Source organism: Corvus moneduloides, chromosome 15, assembly GCF_009650955.1.
Source record: "Corvus moneduloides isolate bCorMon1 chromosome 15, bCorMon1.pri, whole genome shotgun sequence".
In the NCBI taxonomy this organism is placed as follows: domain Eukaryota; kingdom Metazoa; phylum Chordata; class Aves; order Passeriformes; family Corvidae; genus Corvus; species Corvus moneduloides.
Window position 1 is genome coordinate 18,592,416 of NC_045490.1, and position 26,198 is coordinate 18,618,613.

General features: G+C 48.6%; 1 long non-coding RNA gene across 1 annotated transcript; it reads left to right on the forward strand.

Moving 5' to 3' along the window:
* Positions 1 to 986: 986 nt before the first annotated feature.
* On the forward strand, positions 987 to 9,325 carry LOC116451589. Its single transcript, XR_004243237.1, has 3 exons — positions 987 to 1,464; positions 7,928 to 8,044; positions 8,613 to 9,325. It is a non-coding gene; the product is annotated as an uncharacterized LOC116451589 (long non-coding RNA).
* The last annotated feature ends 16,873 nt before the right edge of the window (positions 9,326 to 26,198 follow it).

A 26,198-nucleotide genomic window follows, 5' to 3' on the forward strand; every position in this document is an offset into this window, starting at 1 on the left:
ATTTTGCCAACAACATCATGCTGATGTTCTTTTTCTTCCACTATTTCTGTTGGGTCAAAGCATTGATGGATTTGTTTTGCTATTATAACTTCTGTCATCTATACCAGCATGTTGTCTACACAAGGCAGGGTTTGGCCAATGCTGCCCCAAAAGGTTCTCTTAAATATTTGGATACCTGAATCCAGTGTGTGCTGATACTGGAAATGTTTGCAGCAGGGATTACATTTCAGAATTGTGAAATACTGCCTTTGGTACCCACCTGAGGTTGTGTCTTTGGCAGACAACGATGCGATGAGCTTTGTCACCATCACACCCTGTTGAGGTATCTTTGTGGGACATTTTTGCACCCTGCATCAATCTGGGCGTATCTGTGCATTACAGAGAGGTGATGCAAAGCCGAGCTTGCCAGGCACCTGGAGGAGGTGGGATGACCATTTGGTAGCCTGTTAGAGCAGTCAGCTGCCCATCAGCCCTCTTTGTGCAAGACAGCCATGGGTGGATCCAAGTGTGATGAGTGGACGGTGCCAGGTGCTGGCCTGGGCCTGGCCAGTGGCCACCCCGCCTGCAGAGCTGGTCGGGGCAGCCTTTGAACTCTGTCTGAATGAGCTGAGCACTGGCCCCCACATAAATGAGAGCAGCCTGGAGAGTGTTATAAATTACAGGGCCGCTCCAGCCCCAAAGGCAGGCACACATCTGGCTGGGCTCCCACCGGGGCAGCAGGGCTGGAGGTGTTGCTCTGGCTCTGCCTCACAGTCAGACTTCCCTTTCTGGGGTGATCTTCTCATGGCTGCTTGTGCTGGGCTTGGGCTGTCAGGCCTGGGAAACCTTTGCCATCTTTCCTTTGCTGGAAATACCAACCCTGATGTAAAGTGTTGCTTTTTTCATAGAACCATCACAGAACGGTTTGGGTTTGAAGGAACATTAAAGAACATCTAGTTCCAACCCCTAGCCATGGGCAGGGAACCTTCCCCTGACCAGGCCTTGAACTCTTCCAGGGATGGGCATCCACAACTTCTCTGAGCAACCTGATTTCTTTTCCTAAAATGAAGGCTTTTAGGTGAAAAAGAAACCTCGTGAGGAATTCCAACAATTACCACAAAAGATTGAAAAATCAATTAAGGATACATCCATAGCCTTTATTGCAGATGTCTGTGTGAGATAAGTACCAGCTCTGTGTTTTCTTGCGCTGCCCATGGGACCAGGCAGGGCAGGACGTGGCCCCAGGGTCCCCTGGGTGCTGGAGGGTCTTGTGAGGGTTTGCCTGGCCATGATTGTTTTGTGCTGGTCACCTTCCTTCTGTGATCTTAAAAATCTCTTCCGTTTATCTGGTTGCATGTTCAGGGCTGAATGCAGCTCCCAGGAAATCTTGGACAATTCAGCTGACCTGCCCAAGAGAGCAAAATTCATCTGTTTCTATCTGTGGTGTGATGATCTGGAGTCCCCCAGATGGAAGGTGCTATGGAGGTATGGAAAAATTGGATTTTTTAAGTGCTGGGGATGCCTAGAAGGGGGAGGAGGTCTGTGCATGGCTATGCCAGCCTGGGGAGTACAAAGTGGGTTCCCATATGGTCAGTTTTTAGGATTTCTCCTGTTTCAAATCTGCATAAATGGCCCACTCAAGGAGGCCAAACTATTAAAAACAGCTGACAACGAAAAAGGGGGAGGTGAACGCCAAGCAAGCAGCAAGTAAACTCTGTAACTGAGCTGACAGATGGCAAATTAATGTTGTCAAATAGAAAGAAGTACATAAAGCTAAGGAGCACTATGACCAGATTGCTTTCTTGCACATGAAGTCTTTAATCATATGGATATCCTTGCTATTTTTACTCTAATGAGATTGGGAAAGAAAAATAAGACGGAGGCATCAAATTTAAGATAAATTTGCTTTGAATCCACAAGAAATTGAAGCCCTTACAGAAACAAGGAGAATTATTTGCCAGGCAAAATTAGTGTCACAGATGAACCTGTTTGTGCTTCTGAATTTTGACATGTTTATTTTATTGGTAATATTGCTGCAGCCAAGGAGAGTAATAGCCAGGGTAGATAAGCAGGCAAAGGAAGTCGAGTGAAAAATTATGTTCATGAAGCTTTTTGCCCTTAGGCAAATGCAAAAAAAGAACCCAGCCCACCAAAACCCTTCCCTCCCACTGGTAAAAGGGGAAAAATAGGAAAAAATCCATTTCCCTTCTAAGACACAACTTGATGAAATCCCAAGGAGCCAAGTCCATGAACACCAAATTATTTGCCCATTGTGGGGTTTATACTGAGAATAGAAATTTGATTAGTTTCATGTATTTCTTTAATGGTAAGTGTGAGGATGTCTTTTAATCAAGAGGTTAATGTGGGCTCTGACAACTATTAAGGTGTTCACACCTCTGATTAAAGGGAGCATCGGCAGTGTTTGAGCAAGGAGCTTGGTAAACAAATACATCAATCATGGAAAAAGCTCCCCCAGAATGTGCATGGTCAGAGAGAGCCGCCAAGGCAGTTAAAAGGAAGCAATTTTCCACAGTGCTTGGAAGTAGGTAATATAAAATAATCCATAATTAAGTTTAATCATGGCTTATCAGGCCTTCCTAGGCCTGTGAGCATTGTGGCTAATGTTTAACATATTGCCTCAGCTCTGATGCCATTTCATTGATACAATGAGCCCCTTTTATTTGGAAGTGGCAGATGTGACAACTGTGTCTGGAGGCCAGATTCGTCACCGACATGACTCGGGATAGCTCAGCAAGTGCTGATATTGTGATCCTCTGCTAATAAAAATTGAGTTTGCTCAGTGGAGCCAATGGAACAATCCAATTCACACAGAAGAGCCCGGCCCAGCTGTTGGAATGGTCAGATCCAAGCCCCTCAGTCTTCCTCAGAGGAGGCTCAGGGCAGACCACAGCATATCCTACACCCACCTAAAGGAGGGGGCAGCCGGGGGGGTCGGGCTCTGCTCCCAGGGAACAGGGACAGGAGGAGAGGGAACGGCCTCAGGCTGGGCCAGGAGAGGCTCAGGGTGGACAGCAGCAGGTCACCACATAGCCAAGTGATGGCACCAGCTGAACCAGGGAGTGGCACCCCCTAAACCAGGGGCTAGCATTAAGGGCCAGGGGGTGACACCAGAGGCAGGGGTTCAGCTCTAGGCAGGAGGTGCTGTAAAGGTGCCTGTCAAGAGGAGGTGGCAGCAGTGATGGTGAGAGCAGCAGCAAGCACCTGAGCACCAGCATCTGCAGCTTTGCACCTGCACTAACTCCAGCACCAAACGTTTTTTTCTAGAGGGAACAATTTACTGAACTTTTAAATACTAACAGATTTTTTGCTGCTCACAGCCAGCAGCAGCAACAAGGTCACAAAGTAAACCTTAACCTATTCCTCCCTTTGGACAGTATATTTTAGCAGAAACATAAAAAAGCAGATGCTGATGTGGGAAGATGTGGTACACCACCCTAAGCTGCTCGCTACAATCAATGCTAGTGTTGGGAGGAAGTTGGCTTTCTTCACTTTTGCACCAGTAGTGTGTAGCATCTCAGCCAGTAACTCTGGGATCTCAGAGGCTTTTAGGAAATCAGAGCAATGATATATTAAAATGATGCCCTTCAGGATAAAAAGATCCAGATAAGCAGAAATATAAACAGTCCAGTAAGCCATTCTAACAGGCTGAGTGCTGAGATCTCAATCTCACCCTAACAAGGGTCATCTGAGTGGCCTCAGGCCATTGGAACTTCTTAGGAATGTGGATTCATTTTCCCAAAATGTCCAACTTCTTGTGTACCTCTAAAGGAGAACATTTTCCTGTGAGTAATCCCAGGACTGGGTGTGATTTTCAGATCTGTTGCTAACATATTAGAAGTATAGAATTCTTACTTCATTACAATGCTGTGGATCTTTTTTCTTGGTTTCTCAGCATCTAACTAAAGCTGAGAAAAGTTTTGAAGGCATTTTTTTCCCATTTCAGAAAGAAATCCAGTTTGGAACAAAGTGGGAACTCTTCATTAATCAAAATATGCCAATTAATACTGTCAAAAGAAATGTTCATATGTACTGAGATGACATTTACAGAATTGAATTTATTATCATTAAAATCAAAAAACACCATCCTGGAAAAAAGAAAAAGTTCACTGAAATGCAAAGTAGCTTAATTTTGATAAAAAATTTGGAGGACATATTCTGCAGAGGGGACACAGTTTGAAACATCCTGGTCCACTTTGGCAGTTTTTTGGTGGACTGCAGAAGGGACTTTTCACAGAGCTTCCCTTTTAACTGGCCAAGAGAATATCTGCTGACTGTTCCTCAAAGTTACCCTCCCAGCTTTACGTTTAAATGCTGGTTCCCAGTTTTTAATCCAGGCCATCATATTTTCCTTTGAATTCAGAAACATCTGGACTTAGGCAGACCTCCCTTTATGTTCGCTGTGGCCTTGCTGAGCCACACCAGGGGCTTTGTGAGCCGTGTGTGATTTGCAGGCTCCAACTCTGTGAGTGCCGAAGGTCCTCAGCATCCCCCAAAGGCTGTGAGTCCCCACAGCACGTGGGGATAGACTCCCGATCCTTTATCACTGAATTGCCATGAGAAAATCCTGCCCTTGGTCTGCGAGCAGAGGGAGGACAGCCGGGCCCAGCTCAGGTGAGCTCCTCGCTAGGGGCAGAGCTCATTCAGGCACCTCACTTTAAGCAGCTCCCAGGGCAGGTGTCTCATTTTAGGCCTGTGCTTAAGCCTAAGTTTTGTGAATCAAAGCTTGAGGCTTCTCAGGGCAGGCCTGTTCTCCCTGCAGCTCCGGGGTCTGGGAAACGGGAAATGGATTTTTCTTTGGGGCTCAAAGGTTGACCATGTGAGGGTGGGCAGGCCCTGGCACAGGGTGCCCAGAGCAGCTGGGGCTGCCCCTGGATCCCTGGCAGTGCCCAAGGTCAGGCTGGACACTGGGGCTTGGAGCAGCCTGGGACAGTGGGAGGTGTCCCTGCCCATGGCAGGGGTGGGGCTGGATGGGCTTTGAGGTCCCTTCCAACCCAAACCATTGTGGGATTTTGTGATTCCCTGACCCAAATAACAAGAGGCCGTTTCCACGCAGCAGAATTGGTGCAGTCCGTGAGCTGTGCCCAGGGCACTGGCATTTAGGTGATCCTGTTATCCCAAATGCTGGGCCTGGAGAAGGGCTCGGGGCAGCTGTCAGCCGTCCCCACTCCCTCCTGAGCCTGGCAGGGATGGATGGAGCTGTGCCCTCCTGGCAGAGCAACTTGTGCTGCCCTGCTGGTCCATGGCTGTGGGATCAGCTCTTTCAGAGCTATGCATATAAAAACCAGCTAATAAATAAAGTGCTTGCTGTTTCTCTGCAAAAGGAAGAAAAGCTACAAAGAAAACACCTACAATTGATTTTTGTTTTTTAAAGCGCTTGGATGGGAGCTGAAAGTCTATCACAAAGATGCTTCTTTGGCTTTGATTTGACACTAGATTTCAGTTGGTCCAATGGAATTTTAATGCTATGGCCAAATATAACATCAAATAATGAAAAACTTCAATGGTAAACATTAACACAAACAGGCATCGAGTATATTAAACATCTTTTAGAATGCAACAGGCCAAATCTGCAAATTGGGAACAGGTCCCTGAGCTGGCACACTATAAAAGCAGGCTTCAGTTTGCCATCTCCAGGACCTGCTGATGGAACACAGGGAATATCTGAGCTTGACTCCATTACCTGTTTAGATTAAACTCTGTGTAGCATTGATTCAGTTATTTATTTTGGCTACAAGGAAACAGTGTTCAAACATGGGTACCTAAACGGGATGTCCATAGCCCAAACCTGCACTAAGGGGACCAAGTGCTAATTCTGCAAGTCTGGCCACTGAGGCCAACAGCTGAGCCCGAGCCTTGCAAGGCCAGTGTTGAAAATGGGGCCAAATTTTACAAGCTCAGGGCCTGCTGTGTGTGGTTGGGGTTTTTCTAAAATGCAAAATCCCTGGTAACTCCCAGGGGGTGCAGGTGGGAGGGCTGAGAGCTGAACCAGGGACAGGGAGTGCCCCTGGAGCACAGCGTGGCCTGCCCTGGGATGGGCCCTGTCTGGCCACATCATCAACTCCTTTAAAACTTGCCCCATCAAAATAAACCTGGAAACTGCCACAGCTCAAGTTCTGTCCACCTGAAATGGATTCATTCATTTCTCTTTCGCTGCCCAGGCTTTAAGGGGTTGCTGCCACACATTCAGGTTGCAGAGATTAATGGCTAAAAAGCATCTGATGGGGGTTCAGTTGTCCTGGTTTTGGGGACACTGAGTGGTTTTTGGTGACAAGAAGTCCAGTGCTGGAGACATGCACTGTATTGAGGGGTGGTGCTCCTGCTTTTCCCAGTAAGTAAATAATAAATAATGCAATAAATATGCCCCATAATAAGTCTGCCATTAAAATAATGTCTTAGCTCTAGAAGCAGTTCATGCATGAACCCCCATAGCATGCAAAGGCACAGACATGACCATTACATCCTTCTGTTGGCAACTGAGCTGGATCCCAAATGCCAGCTTCCAGCGGGGTTGTTTTCCCCACTTTGATTTTTAATTACTGATCACATGGAAGGATGGAGGGGAAAGGCCTGAGTTTTGTTGGGGTTTTTTTGTTGTTGTTGTTGTTGTTCCTCATTTAATAATTTAATTTGTATTCTGATCTTCAAATCCCAATAGCATCATGTGAAGTAGAGAAACTCGGCAGGGGAGGGGGGAGGAGGGGTAGGGGAGGGAGCCAGGGCTTTCTATTTCCATATGGTGAGCCTCTCTTCCTCGCGATCACAGCTTGTCATCTGTCTTCTTTTAAACTTCAGATCCCCTGTAAAAATCTTCCCAGCAAAGAACAGGCCATAAATGTGACATAAAGACAGTCCAAGTGAAGAGATTACCCCGGGGTAATGGTGAAGCATGATTTCATTACATGATTTCTTTACACGCGGGCGTGGACGCAAGAATAACCCAGTCCCCGGGAACTGCATGTTTCTGGAGTGGTGCACAGTGGCAGGGGTGTTATTAATATTCTGGGGAGATCAGCCTGTGCATTCCCCTTTCATTTACTTGGCAGACAAAATGATTCATGTCTTCCTCATAAACTGGGGTCAGATTAAATGACCACCTTGATTTACCTGGGTTTAAAATGGATCGTCATCGTGGCCAGCCAAGCCTCCAGCCCCACTGCATCACCCTGCCAGGGACCACTCAGCCTTAATATCCCACAGCTGAAGGAAGGAATTTTTTTCTAGTTTGGAGACTTTCTGTAAAGTAACAATAATGTCATCTCCTGAGGTGCAACTGTGGGAGAACAGAACAGATATTGCACCTGGTTTTTTGTGCCCCAAATGCTGCTTACATGCAACGCTTCTGAGCATCTCTCTTAATTGAGTTATTTCATGCAAACTGTGCTTCAAAACTGAACTGAATGGTTTATAATCGAGCTCAGTGTAATGCAAGCATCCCTGCAGCTGATCTGCATGTCTGCCCCTCGCAGTGCTGCGGGCGTGTGCGGGACAGCACTCACAACAGCCTCTTTGTCCTGAAAACCCTGGACATCATTAAAACATGATTTCTGCAGAAAGCCCTCCCTTCCCTCCTGTGCTCTGCTCCTGCAGGAATGGTTTGTACTGGTGATGGAGCAGGAGTGCCATGGGCTGGGTCTGACAGTGGGAGGGGAGCTGGGGAGCAGCAAAGGGGGTGCTCAGCCAGAGACCCTCCCCAGGCGTGAGCAGGGCTGCCAGAGCCCTTCAGACCATGCCCCAACCAGCGCCTGGGCATCGTGGGCATGGGGTCAGCTGGCCCAGTGCCCCGCCTGTAATGAGGGAAATCCTTCATTGAAATGGGGACCCACTGAATGGGAATTCCAGGCTTGGATCAAGGCATGTTTCCCATTTTAACTTTGCAATCAGCTGCTGGAGGTCCCTGCATCCTGACAGCATGTCCCTGTGTCCACAGGAGCTCCACACCAGAGCCATCCTTTCTGTCTTTCTTGTCCCAGAGGTGCTGCAGAGCAGATCCAGAGGCAGAAGGAGCATTGCTGTGGAACAGCCTTGGCACCCAGCTCACAGCCCGGTGAGGACTTGGCTGGAGGTGGCTCAGTCCCTCCAGGCACGGTGGTGTGGGGACAAAAGCTCCTCTGGGAGCTCCAGCCGTGCAGCCCTCACCTCCCACTGCCCCTGCCACCCCAGCCCTCAATTCCCACTGCCCCTGCCCCTCACCTCCCACTGCCCCTGCCCCCCAGCCCTCAATTCCCACTGCCCCTGCCCCTCACCTCCCACTGCCCCTGCCCCCCAGCCCTCAATTCCCACTGCCCCTGTCCCTCACCTCCCACTGCCCCTGCCCCCCAGCCCTCAATTCCCACTGCCCCTGCCCCTCACCTCCCACTGCCCCTGCCCCCCAGCCCTCAATTCCCACTGCCCCTGTCCCTCACCTCCCACTGCCCCTGCCCCCCAGCCCTCAATTCCCACTGCCCCTGCCCCTCACCTCCCACTGCCCCTGCCCCCCAGCCCTCAATTCCCACTGCCCCTGTCCCTCACCTCCCACTGCCCCTGCCCCTCACCTCCCACCGCTCCTGCCCCCCCAGCCCTCTCTGGGGCCACTCAGCAGGTGCCTCTTTTTCCTTCCCTTCCCACCTCTGCAGGTGCAGATGGAGATGTGGGGTTACCCCTCTGCAGTCCCTGCTGCAGACAAATCCAGGTCATGGTCCTCCTAGAAACCCCATTGGACCTCCAGAAACTCTTGTAGGCCCCAGAATGCCCAGCTGGCCCAGCCTCAAGGGCCACGGCGGCGTGGGCTGTGCCAGGGTTTCCCGATGTTCCTGCTCTGTTCCGATGAAACATTATACAGAAAGATATAGGCAAAGCATTATGCTCACAGCCTTTGCCAACAAGTTATGTTTTAATGTAATTTAACTGTAATCTCAGAGTGTTTTTGTTAGCTATAATTAGTAAAATATGTCTGTTTTCTGTGTTCCTTGAAGACGTCTGAACTCCTGCCAGTTCCCTATAGTTTTCCTGACATGCAGTGTAACAAGCAGACCACCAAAATGTATTTACCAATAACTGTTTATTTACATTCCATGAAATCTAATAACATTTGCTGCCTTCATTCGGGATAAATGCTGGCCAAAGTGTAAAGCATAGAAAAATAAACATTGCCTTACTCTCTAAACCAGTCCACAGAATATTTTATTTTTGCTCAATTTGCCCTGCTTGTTAGCATTTTGGTGTTCTGCTGCTTGGAAGTTGAAAAAAAAAATCAAAAAAGGTTGAAAAAGTTCTGTAATGTATCTTCCTGTTCAGTCCAAAACCTCGCAGGGATTTCCTGGACATTTTATTTTTCACTTTAAAGTTTGCACGAGGCTGGTATTTCATTTCTTTGTTTTCTGCTCTCGCAAGCGTTTGAAACCATCTTGCAGAGAAAATATCCAGGGCACTGAACAGCAGCGGTGGTTGGTGTTGCACCAGTGCCAGTGTAAAGCACTGCTCCTTCTCCCACACTCATTGGCTATGCTGGTGTAAAAATAATCAGAATTAGGGCTGTATCTTGTTACTAACCAAATCTGCTCTAGTTCAAGAAAGTGTAACTGAGGGCAGAATCGTCATCTCAAATCTCAAACAGGTTCCTCTCCTCCTGTATCTGCTTTTGTTTATCTGAGTCCACGCTTGCTCCAAGCCCAGCAAGCTCAAATGGTGCAGGGAGGAGAGGTCACATCCAACAGCTGTGGGCGGCATCCACAGCTGGCAAAGTCTGATGTAAGCCTGTCACTGTCAGCCACGCGTGGTCCTGGCCCAGCTGGGGAGAGGGTTGGTGTGAGCCTGGCTCTGGAGCCCAGCCTGGCCCTGGAGCCCAGCCTGGCCCTGGAGCACGGATGGCTCGCCCAGGACAGTCTCAGCACACGCCCTTCTCGAGGGCATGGCAGCAGCGGGTGGGCTGTGGGGGGCTGTACGTGCAGGGTGCCAGGGTTCCTGGTGCCACGGGCGTGTTGTGCCATAGCCCAGGCAGGGCTGGGTACAGCCAGGCTGAACCAGCAGCCAGATGGGTTTGGAGGGAGCCCAAGCTCACGAGTCGCCTGCGCTGCCCTGGGCAACATGCGGCCGAATGTCACCGTGTCCCCTCCAGGGCCAGCAGAGGCGGCAGAGCCCGGGCAGCTGAGCTACAGGGTGCCTGAAGACCTCACACATCTGGCTGCTGTTACTGGTGCCCAGCTGCTGTGCCCAGCGTCTGCTCCTGCTGAGCCCAAGCTGTGCCTGGCGTGTGGAGCAGGCAGCTGGCACGGGGCTGTCCCACTGCTCTGCAGCCAGCGCTGGCCTTGGATCCTGCCCCAAGGACTTTTCCTTGCAAACTCTCCCAGTCCAGCCATACCTCTCTGGCATGTGATTTGGGGGGCTTTCACACCATCCAGAGAACCTCAGTTCACCAGGTCTGAGGTCTGACACACCTCGCTGGTGCTTTGGAGAGGCAGCTCTGTGCCTTGTGTCTCGATGGGGCAACAGTTCCTTCTCCTGGGGTCACTGAGGGGTCTTTGGGGGAACTGGCTCCTAGAGGAGCCCAAACCACCGTGACACTGCTGCAGCTCTGGAGAATTAATCTTTAGAGCTGTTCCCTGGAAGGCCATATTCATCTTTACTGTGACAGTACTGGTATTTCGTTAAGGCAAAGCCTTCTGCACTGTTCTAGACGCTTTCAGTTAAGGAGCTCCACGCACTGAACATTAATGAATTAAGCCTCAGGTTAACAGAGTTCTCCAGGAAATCCAGAGCAGCCCCATTCTGGGGCAGAGATCATAGGATATCTCAACTTCGTGTTTCCAAATTGCCTTGAGCTCCCTTGTTTCTGTACTCACTTCAGTTGAGGGTAAGGTTTTCCCTGCCTTCAAATGAGAGCAAAGTTTCAATGATTTTGGGGGGCTTGCTTGAAAAATGTCAGGCTCAAAGGCAATGAAAGTGAAATTCAAAATCCAGTCCAAGAACAAGCAGCTGCTGGTGTGGGATGAGGATGCCCTGTTAGCATCTCCCTCTGAACTCAGCAGTGGAACTTTTTTCCCCTGCCAAGTTACCCACCTGCCCAGGGTGCTGGCAGATCTCAAGTACAGATCCTTTGGGATAATTAAAAAAAAGAAAAAGAACCCTGAAAATTATGAAAATTACAGGTTACCCCATAGAATTTTGTGATTCTAGACCCATTTTTATTTTCTTTCATTGCCTTTCTGGGTTCCTGTAATTTTCTAGCTGCAGTGTTCCCATGTGTAAGGCCTGCACCAGTACCAGTGAGATGGCTGGGGAGGGGAAGAAGGAGAAGGGTCCAAAATGCATTAAAAAACTCCGGGAAGATTTCTCTGCTGCTGACCACACTCAACAGACAACACACCACAGCAGTCCCTTGGTGTTCTGGCAGGATGCTCAGGAAATTGAGCTGTAAATAACCCCATAAACTGTTTACTGCTGAAATTATGTCTCCAAAAGCAAAGAGCTCTCAAACAAGTGTGTGACGATGGAACACCATGTGATGGCTGTGGAGGGGAAACCAGGCAAGGGGTGGGCACGCATGCAAGGCTGGTCCTGCCCCTCCAGGGCCAGTCCTACCCCTCCAGGGCCAGTCCTGCCCCTCCAGCCCCTCCCATTCAGCCCAGTGCTCCCTCAGCAGCTGCTCCGCTGGGAGATTTTGTGCTCCATTAAACCCTGTCCTGCTGGTCTGGGCCAGGCAGGAGCTGCCACTGGGCAATCCAGAGGGATGGTTTTGAGCATTTAGCACTGCTATAAACCAGCCTGGGCAGGTGAGAGGCCAAGAGGACTTTCTGGAGATAATTATAAATATTGGGAAGTGGAAAATAAGAAAAGAAAAAGAAAATTGGGATGTGCTGACAGAAGGAAAAGTAGAGGAAAGTGCTTCCACCCTGAGTTTACAACCAAGATGTCCTGCAGTAGTTGCTGGACTCTGGGAAGATGTGACTTTAGAATGGGAGAGGAAATCACCTTAGGACTTCTGAACCACAGGAAAAATTTGGGAGACAATGACTAAAAATAACAAACAGACCAAGCAATAACAAAATCCCTTTGTAGAAGGGAGATTCCTTCACCACATGAATGTGACCGAGCACAGTCCCTGAGCCATTAGTCATCAAGTGCTTTATTGCACATTCTGGTTCTTTCTCATTTAAGCTGGAAATTTCTCTATTTTCTGTCTGTAAAAGTGACAACAGATACCCAGCGTGACAATCTGGGCTCTTGGACAGCGGTGGGAGAAAAGAGCCAAGCCAGGCTAAGAGAGTTTGGGTTGCTCAGCCTGGAGAAGAGAAGGCTCCAGGGAGACCTTAGAGGCCATTCCAGTGCCCAAACAGGCTCCAAGAGAGCTGGACAAGGGCCTGCAGTGCCAGGAAAAGGGGGAATGGCTTTAAGGTGGAGGAGGGCAAGGACAGATGGATATTGGGAAGGAATTGTTCCCTGGGAGGGTGGGCAGGCCCTGGCACAGGGTGCCCAGAGCAGCTGGGGCTGCCCCTGGATCCCTGGCAGTGCCCAAGGCCAGGCTGGACAGGGCTTGGAGCAGCCTGGGACAGTGGGAGGTGTCCCTGCCCATGGCAGGGGGTGGAACAAGGTGATTTTTAAGATCCCTTCCAACCCTTACACTTCAATAAAACTGCAACATGGCAAAAATTATAAATAAGGTAGGCCAAGAACATTGAGTTGTTTTAATTTATTGGAACTTGTCAACATAGACTGGTCTCCTTTTTTCATTTGAAATTGGGGTTCTCCATGAAAGTGTGTGGAGAGTGTGGAACTGGATGGGCTTGAAAGGTCACCTGGCTGAGAGTCCCCCTGCCCCCAGCTGAGCTTTGGCTCAGTCCCTTTGTAAAATGCTCGGCAGAGGAGGTGGAAAAAGTAGGCCAGGCTCTGCTCACAAATACACCTCTTACATGTCGCCAATTCTAATGGAATTAGGGAATGAATCAGAATTAAAAGCTGGGCAAAGGAGTTCAAAACCTGGATGAACTCTCAAAGGGACGGTGAGTCCAGCTGTAGCTACTGACTGGCCATGTGTAAAAAACTTTAGAAATCAAGCAAAATAGGCCTGTGTGTTCTTAGAGAGAAAAAGACAGCGAAGGCAAGGGGGGAAAACAGCCACCTTCACACAGCACTTGGTGCAGGCACAGCCCTGCACCCTCCTTGACCGCACTCCCACCCTGACTCTGCTCCCTTTTTCCAACACTACAGCTATTTTTTGGTGATTTATTTCACAATCAAAAGCTGCTTTGCAAGAAAAAAATAAAACAACAACCCAAAAAGCTGTCTGACTCATCCAGGCAGGACCCAGTGGAGTTTGGATGCAAACACTGGGAAAGCAGCAGCGGGGTGCGGGAGCAGCTGCCGGGGCAGCGTCTCTGGGATGTCAATTCAGCCCTGACCAAAGTAGCTTCTTTTTTTTTTTTTTTTTTTTTTAAGTACCCTGACAATTAGTGGTAAAAAGGCCACTAGTAAAAATGAGTTTTGTGGTTTTGCAGCTTTGCATTAAAAAAACCACCACGCTTCTGGCACTGCGTGCTGGGGCTGGCAGCCTTTCCCCAGCCAGGACTGAATAAGCACGCGGGCTGAAAAGCCCATTCACATCAGTCCCTCTAGGTCAGGCTCTCCTTACGTTAGCAGGGTATTTGGGAGTTTGTGTTGCACCTGCCTGCAGTACATCTGGCTGGAGAATTGAGAAAAAGCAGGGGTTTAATGTTGCCTGGTCCCAGCTTCTCACTCTCCATGAGCCCTGCAATATTTCATTTGCAATTAAAATACAATGAAATCAAATTGTGAGATCATTTCAAAGTTAGTGACCCTAGTGTTTAACAGGTTGTGAACGTTTTGAGAAAGGCTGAGGTGATAGAAATATTTTATTCCATATTCTTTATCCTTCAGAGACCTCAGAGGAATAGACAATTAAGTTGAATTCAAACTAACTGTGGATACTACAAATTCTCCTTTACTGGGTGTCCAATGCATTGCTTTTTTCTTTGCTCTCTTAAAGAACTGGGACCAGGCTTGAGGTGTTATCAGAGATGATAAAAGCAACTAAACATCAGGTTTTGCAATGAGAAATCATATCAAATACAGCCTGGGAGAGATCTGATGCTCTGTCTTGAGGACTTCCAAGCTGGCATTATTTCAAGCAGGACATCTGGGGCCAGGTGCCTTGTTAACACATTTAGGGCTTGTCTGAAGCTTCAGTGACTTTCATGGAAGCAGAAGCAAGCTGTTGTATGAGATATTGAACTTCCCAGCCTAATTTCTCATGGATTTTGTCCTCCTCTCAGTCCCACCACAGCTTCCTCTCATCTCAGTGACACAACCCAGCTGCCTCCCTGTGTGGAAGAGCCTCGAGTGCAGTGGTATTAATGAGGGTTCTCAGTAGGATACTTTTACCTAAAAATTAGCAGCGTCGATGACCAGCCCAATCCATCTTGTGACTGGCTCTGATCTAGAAGTGATGTTTTCTGAAGTTGTTACAGAGTTGTAATCCATTTTCTTCCTAATGGGCAAAATGACTTTGGCAATGTTTTGGTGGAACTCCAGCCACATTGGAAAAGAACAGAAGCAGCATTTTTTCCTTTAACAAGCTAAGATTTCATTTCTACGCTTTCAAAGAAGCTCATTATGGGATCCATAGGAAAACAAGTCATACAGGCAAAATCCTGCTGGGTCTGGATTTCCTGATGAAGATGCACTGCAGAGCACAGTGCTGGGTCCAAGGACACAGCTTCCAGCTCTCTAACACCCAGCAGTTCCAGTGCTGCAGTGTTGGGGTCGGTTTGAGAAGGGGAGACAAAGGACAATGCTGTCACAAACAGCAAAAAATAGTAGACAACACCTGCACAATACAGGTGAGATCCCTCAGTGAGCAGCAGGAGGGGAAGCTCCCAGGAGAAGAACTCTGGGGCAGTGCCACTGGCAGAGAACACCAAAGTGCTGAAATAAAAGGAGGGTGGAGATGAAAAGCCAGCTCTGGGACCAGGATTCTCAGAGTATCTGTGTTTCCATGAGCTGGGGAGTTTCTCATTTCCAGTGGGGATTTCTCTCACTATATAAAGGCCAATTTGTGTCCAAGCTCTTGGCTGAAAGGCTTGAGCAAGCCCAAGTTTTGTCTGTGTTTTTTGTAATTCGTTTCTCTGAAGCACAGCAATCCATCCCGAGTCAACAGTGATGGATTCCTCTTGCAAGCACAGCCTGACACAAAGGGAGCACCCAGGGTGTGTGTCCTCCCAGCTTCAGCCAGCCTGGGGGGACACTCGGGCCCCAGGACAGCCCAGGGTGGGCAGAGCAGGTTGGGCTGGAGATAACCTGAAACACGCGTTCAGGTCCATCACAGCATCAGGATTTGAATTCATGCCAACAGCTGAGCCATGGTGCTTCAGTGTCCTCCTTCAGCACCACAGACTGATGCTGAAATCCCAATTTAAGCAGTTTGACTGAAGCTTATCTAAGGGAACAACTGATGGGCTGTAGCAGCACCATGAAGACAAAGCTTGGCTTGGTCATTTCACCTAATTTCACATCAGCTCAGGGGAAAGGCTCATGGTGTAGAGTTCAGGGATCAGCACGTGGAAAAGGGAAAAATGAATCTGTTTTCTCTCTGGATGATGCTCCCCAGGGATGAGCAGATTACCTCCAGAAGCCTCACGCCCCACTCAACCTGTGCCATCAACTGGCAGCTACGCCAGCGACTCAGGAAAATGGGGAATTCATGAAAGCATTGACACTTGCCCTTGCTACTGTAACTGTGGCAGGATTTACGGTGTTGTTTTGGAGCGTTTCATGGAGCTGTGGTCCATCTGTATGGAAACACATCAGGGTTGGTGGGAGCTGCTGCCAGGGAGGGAGGGGAGCTCAGGTCGGGCCATCTCCTCCTGCTCCCAGGCTCGGTTGCTTTCGAGATGCACGGTGCTCTTCTTTCATCTCTTGGATTCAAATCCACCATAATAAATAAAATTCTTCCTGTCTGAAAGATACATTAATTTTGGTGGTCTCAAAAGTAATGAAAATAAATACTTGACTTGGCATGTGGAGCCTGACTGGAGCGAGGAGCAGAATGTGTGTACTTGGAGCTGTTTTTACAAGAACATAAGCTGTGGAAAAAGCTTGGCTTTTCGCTCACGGGCTCTCTACGTCTGAAGAGAAATGGAGAGACTTGAGAAGTTCAATCAAACAGACAGAAACACTGTCAAATATGAGTGTTCTATCTCGGTTTAAATGCTTTGAAAAGTGCACATCAAAGCATTGCAGGGGGAGGCACTGTCTGAATCCAGAGGGATGCTCGGGCCAGCCCTGGCACAGCACTGGCTCTGCCGATGGAGAGGTGGCAGGGCTGGCCTGCATCATTTCAGGCCTTTTTAAAACACATATGGGGAAATTGCAACAAAACCAAGGTTTTGTTAAATTAAAACCATTGAATTTCTCAATTCAAAGGAACCTCAAACCACCATTCACTGTGGCTGTGGTTGGAAGAGCCTGGTCCTGGCGCCCTAGGGGTGATCTGGTGTGTGCTGGTCAAGTTAATAATCTCGGTTCTAACCAGTGCTTGATCCAGCATCCTTTCCTCTCGTGGTAGCAGTGGGAAGGGCTGGGAGAATGGGGAATGGCACCCTGCAAAGTGAGAGGTGCTCACGGCCGGGCAGGATTGGCGTTGATCCTTCTCCTCCCCACCATGTGGCCGTGGGCCTTGCTTGGCACCCAGGCCTGCGGCTGCCACAGCAGGGGAGTCCTGGGCTCTTGGGGCTGCTCTGTGCACAAGGCAGAGGCAAAATATCCACTTGTTCTTCGGCTGGTGTTTCTGGTTCTCCACTGGTGCTTCTGGGCCCCCTGGGCCAGGTGTGTTCACATATGTGTACACACACATGTACACACACGTGTACACATGGAATCATTGAATCACAGAGTCATTAGGGTTGGAAAAGCCCTCCCAACCCATCGAGTCCCAGCTGTGCCTGGTCCCCACCTTGTCCCCAGCCCAGAGCACCGAGTGCCACCTCCAGCCCTTCCTTGGACACCTCCGGGGATGGGCACTCCAAACCTCCCTGGGCAGCCCCTGCCAAGGCCTGAGCACCCTTTCCATGGGGAAATTCCTGCTGCTGTCCACCCTGAGCCTGCCCTGGCACATGCCCATACAAACACACACACACCCCTCTTGCTTCTGCCCTTCCCATGCCCCACTGAGGGCAGGGCAGGACATGCCTGGACACTCAAACTTCCCTTCTGCAGGTGGAGTCTGGATCATGGTGTCAGTGCCTGCAGCAATCGAGGTTGCTGAAGCTGCTGGTGCAACCACTGACACATCTGACCCCAGCAAGGGTGGCACTGGCACAGGGGGTGGCATTGGCACAGGGGCTCCCAGGGCAGTTCTTCCAAAGCCAATGGGTGCAGTTGAGCCATCACTGAAAAGCTGTGCCCTTCCCAGGCTTTACTGCTATTTAGAATGAAAGGGGGTTTCATAGTCCTTTTCCTCAAATCATGCTTATTATTTGACCACAGATGAATTGTCTGACAGTATCAGTGTGTATGAGCTATGGCAAATAATATTTACATTATTCAGAATACAGACAGAAGCTGCTGATGACTTTGGACCACCTCTGACTTGCTAACAATTATCTTTTCCTTTGTCTAAGAGAGATGTGCACCTCAGGGGGTGTTTGTCTTACTCTGCAGGCTGAATATTCCTGTGGAATATATCCATGTGGCTGCTTGGTAGTACTGTGAGTGATGAAGTACAAAATACACTTTGATAAGCTTTGTAGAAAATATCTGGCATATAAATGTTGTAGAATGAGAAGGACATTTCAGTTGTGAATTAATGAATTGCATCACAAAGCCAGCTCTGAGGCTGACACAGATATGAATAAAAATCAGCATGTGTGCCTTACAAAGAACCCAATATTGTATAAAACGCTGCAGCATAAAGATGTTAATAAAAAGCACAGCTTATTTTAGATTAAATTAACAGGGAGATTAAATTAACAGGAATGCATCCAGAATCTCTTCTCTCTGTTGATAACCCAGATCACTATTGGCAGGTTCTGGGAGGGGAGCTGTGACAAGCGGCACCGACTGAAATGCAGAGTCCAGAATCACTCCAGGATGGCTGGAGTGGAAGGTGCCACTCTGGAAGGTCTGTAATGGTGGGGCAGTGCTGGCTGCAGGTTCTTGAGAGAGTCAGACACTGCTGGGTGAGTTCTGTGTTCAGGGCTCATTCTGAGCCCATTGATTTCCCTTCTCTGGTGAGACCACGGCAGTCTGGAAGCAGCAGTGCTTCTTTCAATGCTCCTGACAGCACTGCCAGCTGTGCTTCAATGAGTTGGTATTTTGATAAACAGCACCCATGCCAGGCCCTTTCCAGGTGAAGAAGCACATGCTCAGTGCTTCCCAGGAGCTGCAGCATCCCACTTGGATGCAGGATCCCTGTGATTTCATCTTCAGAAGCTGCTTGGTTTCATTAGAACGTTGCTTTGTGCTGGTTGTGTTTTGAAAAGTTGGCTACTGTGATGGACCCGGCCCATGACAGGGTTGAGAAAGGGTCAGTTTAGATACAAAACATCCAGAAAAAGCAGCTGTGGGGCTCGGAGCTGCCTGTGTCAGCTGCTTTATCACAGGCAGTGCAGCAGGGACGACACAGCCTGCCCAGCACAGGGAAAGAGCGCTTCACCTGCAGCACTGGGCAAGGCAGTGACGTGCCTTGTGTGACTGCGACCAACCAGCCTGAGCAGAGACATCACTGCTGGAGACCATCCCCAAATCAGGGGCTTTCAGACCTCATCCAGCACTAGGCAGTGTGTCCAAGGACACCGAGGGAGGACATCTCTTACTGGCAGATTATTTGGTTTGGTTGTGCTGGGTTGTGCCTCCTCTTCACCATCTTCTGTCTCCTGAGGATTGCCTCCAAATAGTCCAAAACTGTAAACTACCTTAACAAAACACAAGCAAAAATGGGCAAGCCAGGAAATAAAAATATCCATGGTAGTAGAGAGGTGTCAAGTTGTTGAATATGCCACAAAGATTAATTTAAATGTTGGGAGGCACACAGGTTACTCCATGCCATTGCTCCTTACTGCAATGAGCTCACCTCCTCTTTCCCCTTTCTCACCATGCTTCCCAATCTGCTTGTCCCTGAATGCATGAGGAACTTTGGAAGGATAATTTCTAGCAGGCTAATTCAAGATTTCAACAAAGAATTTAGCCCCAGTGTTCTGGGTCAGGTAATACTCATTTTTCCTATTTAGCTTTGGGAAGCAGAAGAATTAATCAGGCTGTAAGCACACTGATGCAAAAAAGGCTGGAAAAAATTTAATAAAAGCTACAGTGTTAACAAATACTGAACTAATGACCTTTGATATATGAAGCAAATGCTTCACCCACTAGCCTATACAAGGTTTCATTACCAGCCATGGGAATTTACAGGTGTTAAATTAGCTGCAAGATAGCTCCCATATTGTTGCCCGACTGCAATAGAACATATTGAAAAAGTTAATAAAGAATTGAGCATAGGGGCTGCAGGGTTCAAACAAAACCCACTTGCCAGTTCAGTCTGAGGTCTTCATCAAGCTAAATTCCAGCACAAGCCACGGTTTCATGTGTAATTGTTCATTCCCTTTCCTCAGGCTGCAGGACAGCAGCTACTGCCAGAGAAAGGGAGAGGCAACACAGAGGCACCTGGAGCTGCCCTGGTCAGGTGTAATCTCGACACATTCCCTCTTTACCACAATCAACAGATGAAAATTGTTCTAAATGGGAAACCTGGAGTTCCTTTTCTGAATCTGTTGTCATCAATCTCTTGGGTAACTGTAGAGTTTGAAAATGCTCCCAGACCTCCCAGTTAGCTGTGATCAAAGCATTTTGCTGTCAGGTATTGAATCCCACACCGAACGTATTCATGGGAATGGTGTCCCTTTGCCCACTCTTTAGAGTAGTAGAATAGAGTAGTTTCCTCTCTTGTAGATAAAATGATGTTTAAAAAGTACAGTGTATTACACCCGGGGGCAGGAAGGAGAGGTGAAGGGAAGAAGGGGGTGGATTTTACATAAATGGGACTCTGAAATGTTACTGTCTAATTTTTTTTCTTAAAACAAGATTTTGTGTATTCGGAAACCCCTTGGGATCACCAAATCCCCAGTTCAAACACTCAATTTCATCTAATAAAATGCATAATTTAACAGTACCAAGTCTTTAATATACATCTCATAAATATTGAAAAACATGGGCTGATGGTGCCATCAGTGGCAGTGCAAATTGCAATAAAAAGTGGGGGTGAAAAAGCAAAAAAAGCAGAGAAGGAGTTCCAGAAAGCCTTGTTAAAGCCCCAGTGAGTGCTCAGAGCACCCCCAGGCCTGCCTGCTACCCAGACCGTGGTGGCACAGCCCAGTTTTTGTGGTGGGAGCAGAACACTGGGGGCAGCTCACACTCCCCAATAGACACTTGCTATGAGAAAGAAGGGTCAAACCAAGAGGCTTTGATGAAGCTGAACAGAAGAAGCAAAGACAACAGACGAAAGGCAAGATAGGAAGAGTGGATCCACTTGGTTATTCATGTTTTTAGGTGTGTGTGTGTGTGTGTGTGAAATCACTTGTCCTAAGGCTGAGTCTGCACCCAGAGCTGGAACGGCTTCACCACCAAAGGCCGTGCACTGCTCCAGTGGAGAATCAATCCCTCAGCTGAGCTGGGAATGCAGAGGGGATCGCTGAAGTACTGAGCAATTGCAGCTCCAACAGAGGTAGATGAGATCACAGAGGAAGGCAAAGGGCTGGGGTAGGAGAGGAAGGGGCAGCCCTGTCCATTTGCTGACATTTGGGTTTACAGACTTCAGACATTCTCCTTGGTGCTACAGAGAAGTCACATGTTGTTCCACAAATACAGCATTCGTTTTCCATAAACAACAGTCATACAATAATTTTAAAGCTAAATTAGCCCATGTGCATCATGCAATGTCCCCCTGTAAAGAGGGGAAATGTAACAGATGGGAAAATATAATAAAGTAATTTTATGACAGTTGTAATAAGCCAAGAAACTCTAAAATGGCAGCAGACAGAAAACAGGATTATAAAATACATGCATTGTTAGCTCTTTTCACTGGCACAGAGCTGGTTGGTGAAATCAAAAGACAATAACCAAATTCCCAAACCCAGCAACCTTTGATTGCCCCCCCATGCCCCAGTTGCCCCCCAGGGGAGACAGCAGGGTGCCCCCGTTTGTGCGGGGTGCAGGGAAGGCAATAATGAACATCCAAACACTGCTTGCCCTCGGAGAGCTTCCAAGCATGGAGGAACTGTTCTGCATTTGCTATTTCCTGCTGCTCAGGGCTGCCTCGCTGACCCCTCTCCTGGTAAATGAAACACCTCTGGCAGCGCAGTGAGTTTGATTAAAACCCAGAAAATATAGGAGGTAAGACGTTTTCAATAATGCTCCCAAACTGCGCCTGATCCGATGGCCCAGAACGCACCGGAGTCAGGGAAGTGATCACAGAAGAGATGTGCGCTCTCATCCTTGGCTTGCAGTGAAATCACCTCTGGAATGAATCTCAATTGTTTTTCTTAATCTTTCTCCTTTTTTTCTTTTTTAGACAAAAGTTCTATATGGTTTTCTCTGACTGTGCCTCCTGGGGGTTTGCGTTTTCTCTGCCCTTTAGCACTGAATCACAGTATCTTACATTTATATGGTACCCAGAGGAACCCCAAGCATGCAGAAATTATAAGCCAAATTTTGCTCTTGGAAGCATGAGCTCAGCTCATACCAAAGTTAATGGGAGGTGAGCACAAACATCTAAAGGGAAGAATTTGCCCTTTCAGACAAAGAGGAATCGTTTCACCCACCGCTGAAGTGCCTGTGAGGCAAAACATGGCAAATGGTTAAAGGTTCAGACCTTGGAGGTGCTGATCTCTATCAGCTCTTGAAGACAGCGAGACCTAAGGGTAGTCAACACCCCAGCAGGGTGCTGAGCTGGGTTTCAATTGTCTCGAGGCACTGTCTCATCAATACACAACTTTCTTGGCTTTTATGGGCTAAAAATTAAAGGGCTCTTAAAATTAACTTTCTTTGTTTCCATTTTGAACCGACTTGGACTTTTCAACTTGAAACATTTCAGTTTGGGGCTTTTTAAGGCCAAGATTTGCAGACTGGGAAGCCTGAATGGAGCCCTTGGGTGCTGGTGCAGAAACCACCATGGCAGGAAGCTGTGCTTGTTCTGTTTGCAGCTCTGATGGCAGAGTTATTTGCACATTCAGGAATTATACATCAATTTGTTGTTCTTGCTCTAAAGACCCTCGGGTGGCACAGACAGTTCATTGGAGAGGGTATTTAAGTTCCCTTCACTGGCACAAGCCAGGGTATCAGGTTAGATGACAGTGGCCTGTGGCACATCCAGCTGCCTGAAGTACTCCCTGCCTTTCCTCCACTACCTGATGGCTCTGACAAGTCCTGAGACAGATGATGAGTTTAAATCCAGAGTCCAGCACACCAAATAGCAAAGAAGAAACTCCCTTTGCTTGCTCTTGTTTTCCTTTGGTTTTGCTAGCAATGGCTGAATTTCCAACTGCTCTGCCTGAGCTCTTTTTTGGATAACCCACCCCCAAGATGCAATCCAGATGCGTAGCCAAGTGCCTTAAACCTCTGAACTGACTAAACCAAGTTATATAAAATCTTCTGAGTTTGCAAAATTGAGTTGGGAGTCTCGAGAAAACAGGCGTGCTTAGGGGATTTCCAGCGCTTCCTCCTCCTCCTCCTCAGGCTGGCAGTATCATAGAGCAGCCTCTTCCCGTGGCGTTCTGGCACTCGGGGGCTCCATCCCAGCCAGAACAGTCATTTGCAAAGGTGCCCAAAGTTAAAAAAATTATGGGGAAAAAATATTATTTGGCCTCTTCAGAGCACAGAAGGCTTCTTTGAAGCACAGGACAAACTGATGACTTATCACCCAGGCAGGTTCTGCTATCCCCAACTCTTTGGGTCATGGTTCAATCACAGACCTCTGTGGAGAGCCAAGCACTGCAGGGACCTGAAAGTGAGTCCAGAAGGCTTTTTTTTCTTCCTGTTTCACTGCTGGAAGGGCTTTAACCAAAAGCTAAGAGCCATATTGAAGGAAAATTGGAATAAGGAGCCAGGACCAACTCTCACAAAAGTCCTTCCATTCTTCATTAGTGTAATTAACACCCTGAGGGCAAACCTAGGCTTTGGAAGCACCTGAAGGAAGACTGGAGGTTGCAATTCATGGCCATTCAAATACCCAGTGGCATTTGCTACGCCGGTTTTGCACTTGGCTAAATGCAAATGTAGCTCCATTCACATTTCCAGAGGAACTCTGCATCTCTCCAAACTCACTGTTGTACTCCAAAACTCAGAACAAACCAGGAGCCAGATTACCTAAAAAATAAAGGAGCTGCAACCACTCCCCATCCCCCCATCTGGGCTCTGGGAGCACAAAATACCCGGCTGTGTTTCGAGGGGAGATGTTCAAACTCAAGTGCTCTGAACTTCACTGGCTAAGGCGTATCAGCAGTGCCTGGTAACTGGCCTCAGGACTGCTGCCAAACCAGTGCAAATCCACAGGAACTCTTTTAGCTCAGATCCTGGGGCTGGGATGAATGGGAGCGTGCGTGCGTGCACACACACGGGGCTGCTGTGGCTTGGCAGATGAGCAGCAACTCATTAAGTTGCAATAACTCAATCACCCACTATCATCCCAATCTCGAGTCTCTAACACACTGGGGTGGTTTTTTCAAAGGCTGGGGAGTGCTCGCAGGTCCCAGGGGCAGCGATGGGGTTTGCAGGTGCTCCAGCCCTCTGAAGATCAAGGGGTTTGTGCAGATGGGTAAATGCAGCCCCGTGCCCAGCTCTGGGCAGCCAGGCCCCAGCGCCCCAGTGCCCCCGGCCTCGTGCACCAGGAGCAGCCCGTGCCTGGGGAGAAGGGCCGGTGGGATGAGCATTGTACAGCACAAAGAAACAGGCTGGGGTTTGAATGAGGAAATGCAATACTTGCCCAAATCATGGGGGATGGGGCGGGGAGGGCTCGGGAGGGGGAGCGCCTGACCTCGGTGTGACTCCGCAAACCCTAATGTCTATTTATCGTTGTCATTCTCGCTCTTTAGGCTTCCAAATGCAATGAACCAGTTTCCCTGAGATCATGTTTTAAATATACTGCCCCGGGGCTACTCTTTAAAATTCAAAACATTGGAGGACACACAGGGAGGGCGTTTCGAATCATTTTTGACAAGCAGAAATTCTCCTTGACAACCTGAAAGGTGAGTGCCGGGAAGCCCTGAACCCCACACACGGCGCAGCACAGCATCGGAACAAGACCACAAAAATGCAGTTTTCTTGTAAGACGCTGCCTTTTCATCTGCACAATTTGCCAGCAAATCTGAACCACGTTGACGAAGGTTTAGATGTTGGATAACCCCTCTGAAGGAGAGGAGGTGGCAGGGGAGCTCCACTGTGCACAGCCTGCTTCAGCAACTGCAGAGCTGATGGCACTGAGGTCCAGAAAGACACAAAACAAGCCAGGGGAGGGCTCAGCAGATGGACACTGTCCCTTCCCACCTCATGCACTGGCTGTCCAGTCTCTCAGACTCAAAGGAACAATCCAGGCAGATGGTGGGCTGTGCCCTCCCATCAGAGCCCTGTGGCTGCGTCCCTCCCCATTTGGGGCAAAGGCAAACTGGCACAGCTTAAAGCCATGATTTCAGAGCTCAATCAAAGCTCTGCGTTTCTGCCAGCAGCCATCCCAGTGGACGGACCATATACCTTTAAGTGCTGCTCACTTGCCCTCTAAAAGGGAGAAAATAACTTAAAAAAAAAAAAAAAAAAGCTGTCAGGAGTTATATTACCTGCAACAGCTGAATTTAATTAGTACAGCAATCACAACAAATATTTAAAAGGTCTAAAAAGCTGTGAAGGGAAATTTTCTTTCCTAGCAGAGACCTGTGCCTCGCGTGCTCGGTGCAGGACAGGGCTGCCATGAATGACTCATGTTGGAGACACTTCACACAGCTGTGGGTTTTTGCAATCATGGCATGAGCTGGAGTATGGAGACAGGACATGGAGATTTTGGTACAAATCAGAATTTCCTCATCCTGTTGCCCACCCTTTCCAACCACTGGCCTGTTCCTGGACGTGCGGGCTGTTGGTGCTCTGTGTGCTCTGGTCACTGCAATCCCTCCCTTAGCTCTGCCTCCAGATGGGAAGGAAGATTTTCCTCTGATAAAACCTGAAAAAAGCCAGCAACAATAAGGAGAGGGTGGAAGTTTTGCTGCTCAAGGCCCGAGAGCAGTGCAGCAGCCACCAGGGAGATACCAGTCAGGACAGGGGCAGCTGGCTCATTTCTGTCCCAGCACTGGGCTTCAGATGGGGCGGGTGGAGAGACTCTGCATCCCTGTCCCCAGCACACAGCCTGGATCAGGTAGGAAACAAAGATGTTTGGCCAGTTGGGTGACACCAACACCTTTATCCTTACCAAGTTTCCACAGTGTGTGTATTTACTGGAGCCTAAAAGATCAAGGATAATGATTTTCTCTGAGGGATGGGCGCAGAAGGAAACAGCCTTGGCATCCCTTAGAAACCTCATGGTAGGAAAGAAAGGTGGAGAAAGGGTCCCACAGCCCTGGAACTCAGGTGATGTGGGTTGTGGCACTGTCCCAAAATGTGAACTTGGAGCATCCAAAGAGTTCATTTGTGATGCCAGAATGGTTTTGTAGCCCCAAAACAGCCCAAAGCCTTCTTCAGCTCACTAGGTTACTCCTCTTCATGCGAGCTTGCTTCTGTGTCCATGGCCATTGGAAAGGGCCAACGATCATGGCAATCCTTACTGGTGCTGGGTGCTCAGAGCAGTCCTGGCAGGGTCCCTGCATCCACAGGTACTTTCTCCTTCCCTGAAAAGCCACAGAGCACCTTCTGCTAAATCATAACCAGGACCATGAATTACAGGGATTAGGGAGAGGTGTGAGGAGCATCAGACAACGAGCTTGGTTCATCACTCGCTACCTGCACCCTCCCAGCTCTGTGGGAACCCTGACAGGAGCTCCTGTCAGAGCAGAGAGGCTGCAGCAGGGTGAGATGTTGGTGCAGGCAGCAGTTCTAGAAAGAGCTGCTCGCTGGGCTGAGTCTCAGCAGTGAAAGATGAGCTTTGCATCCCCTCCCAGAGCAGAGATGGAAACACAGACATGAGAGAAAGGCCAAGCACAAAGGCTGCCTGCCCCGGCAAGGAGCAGGGATATATACTG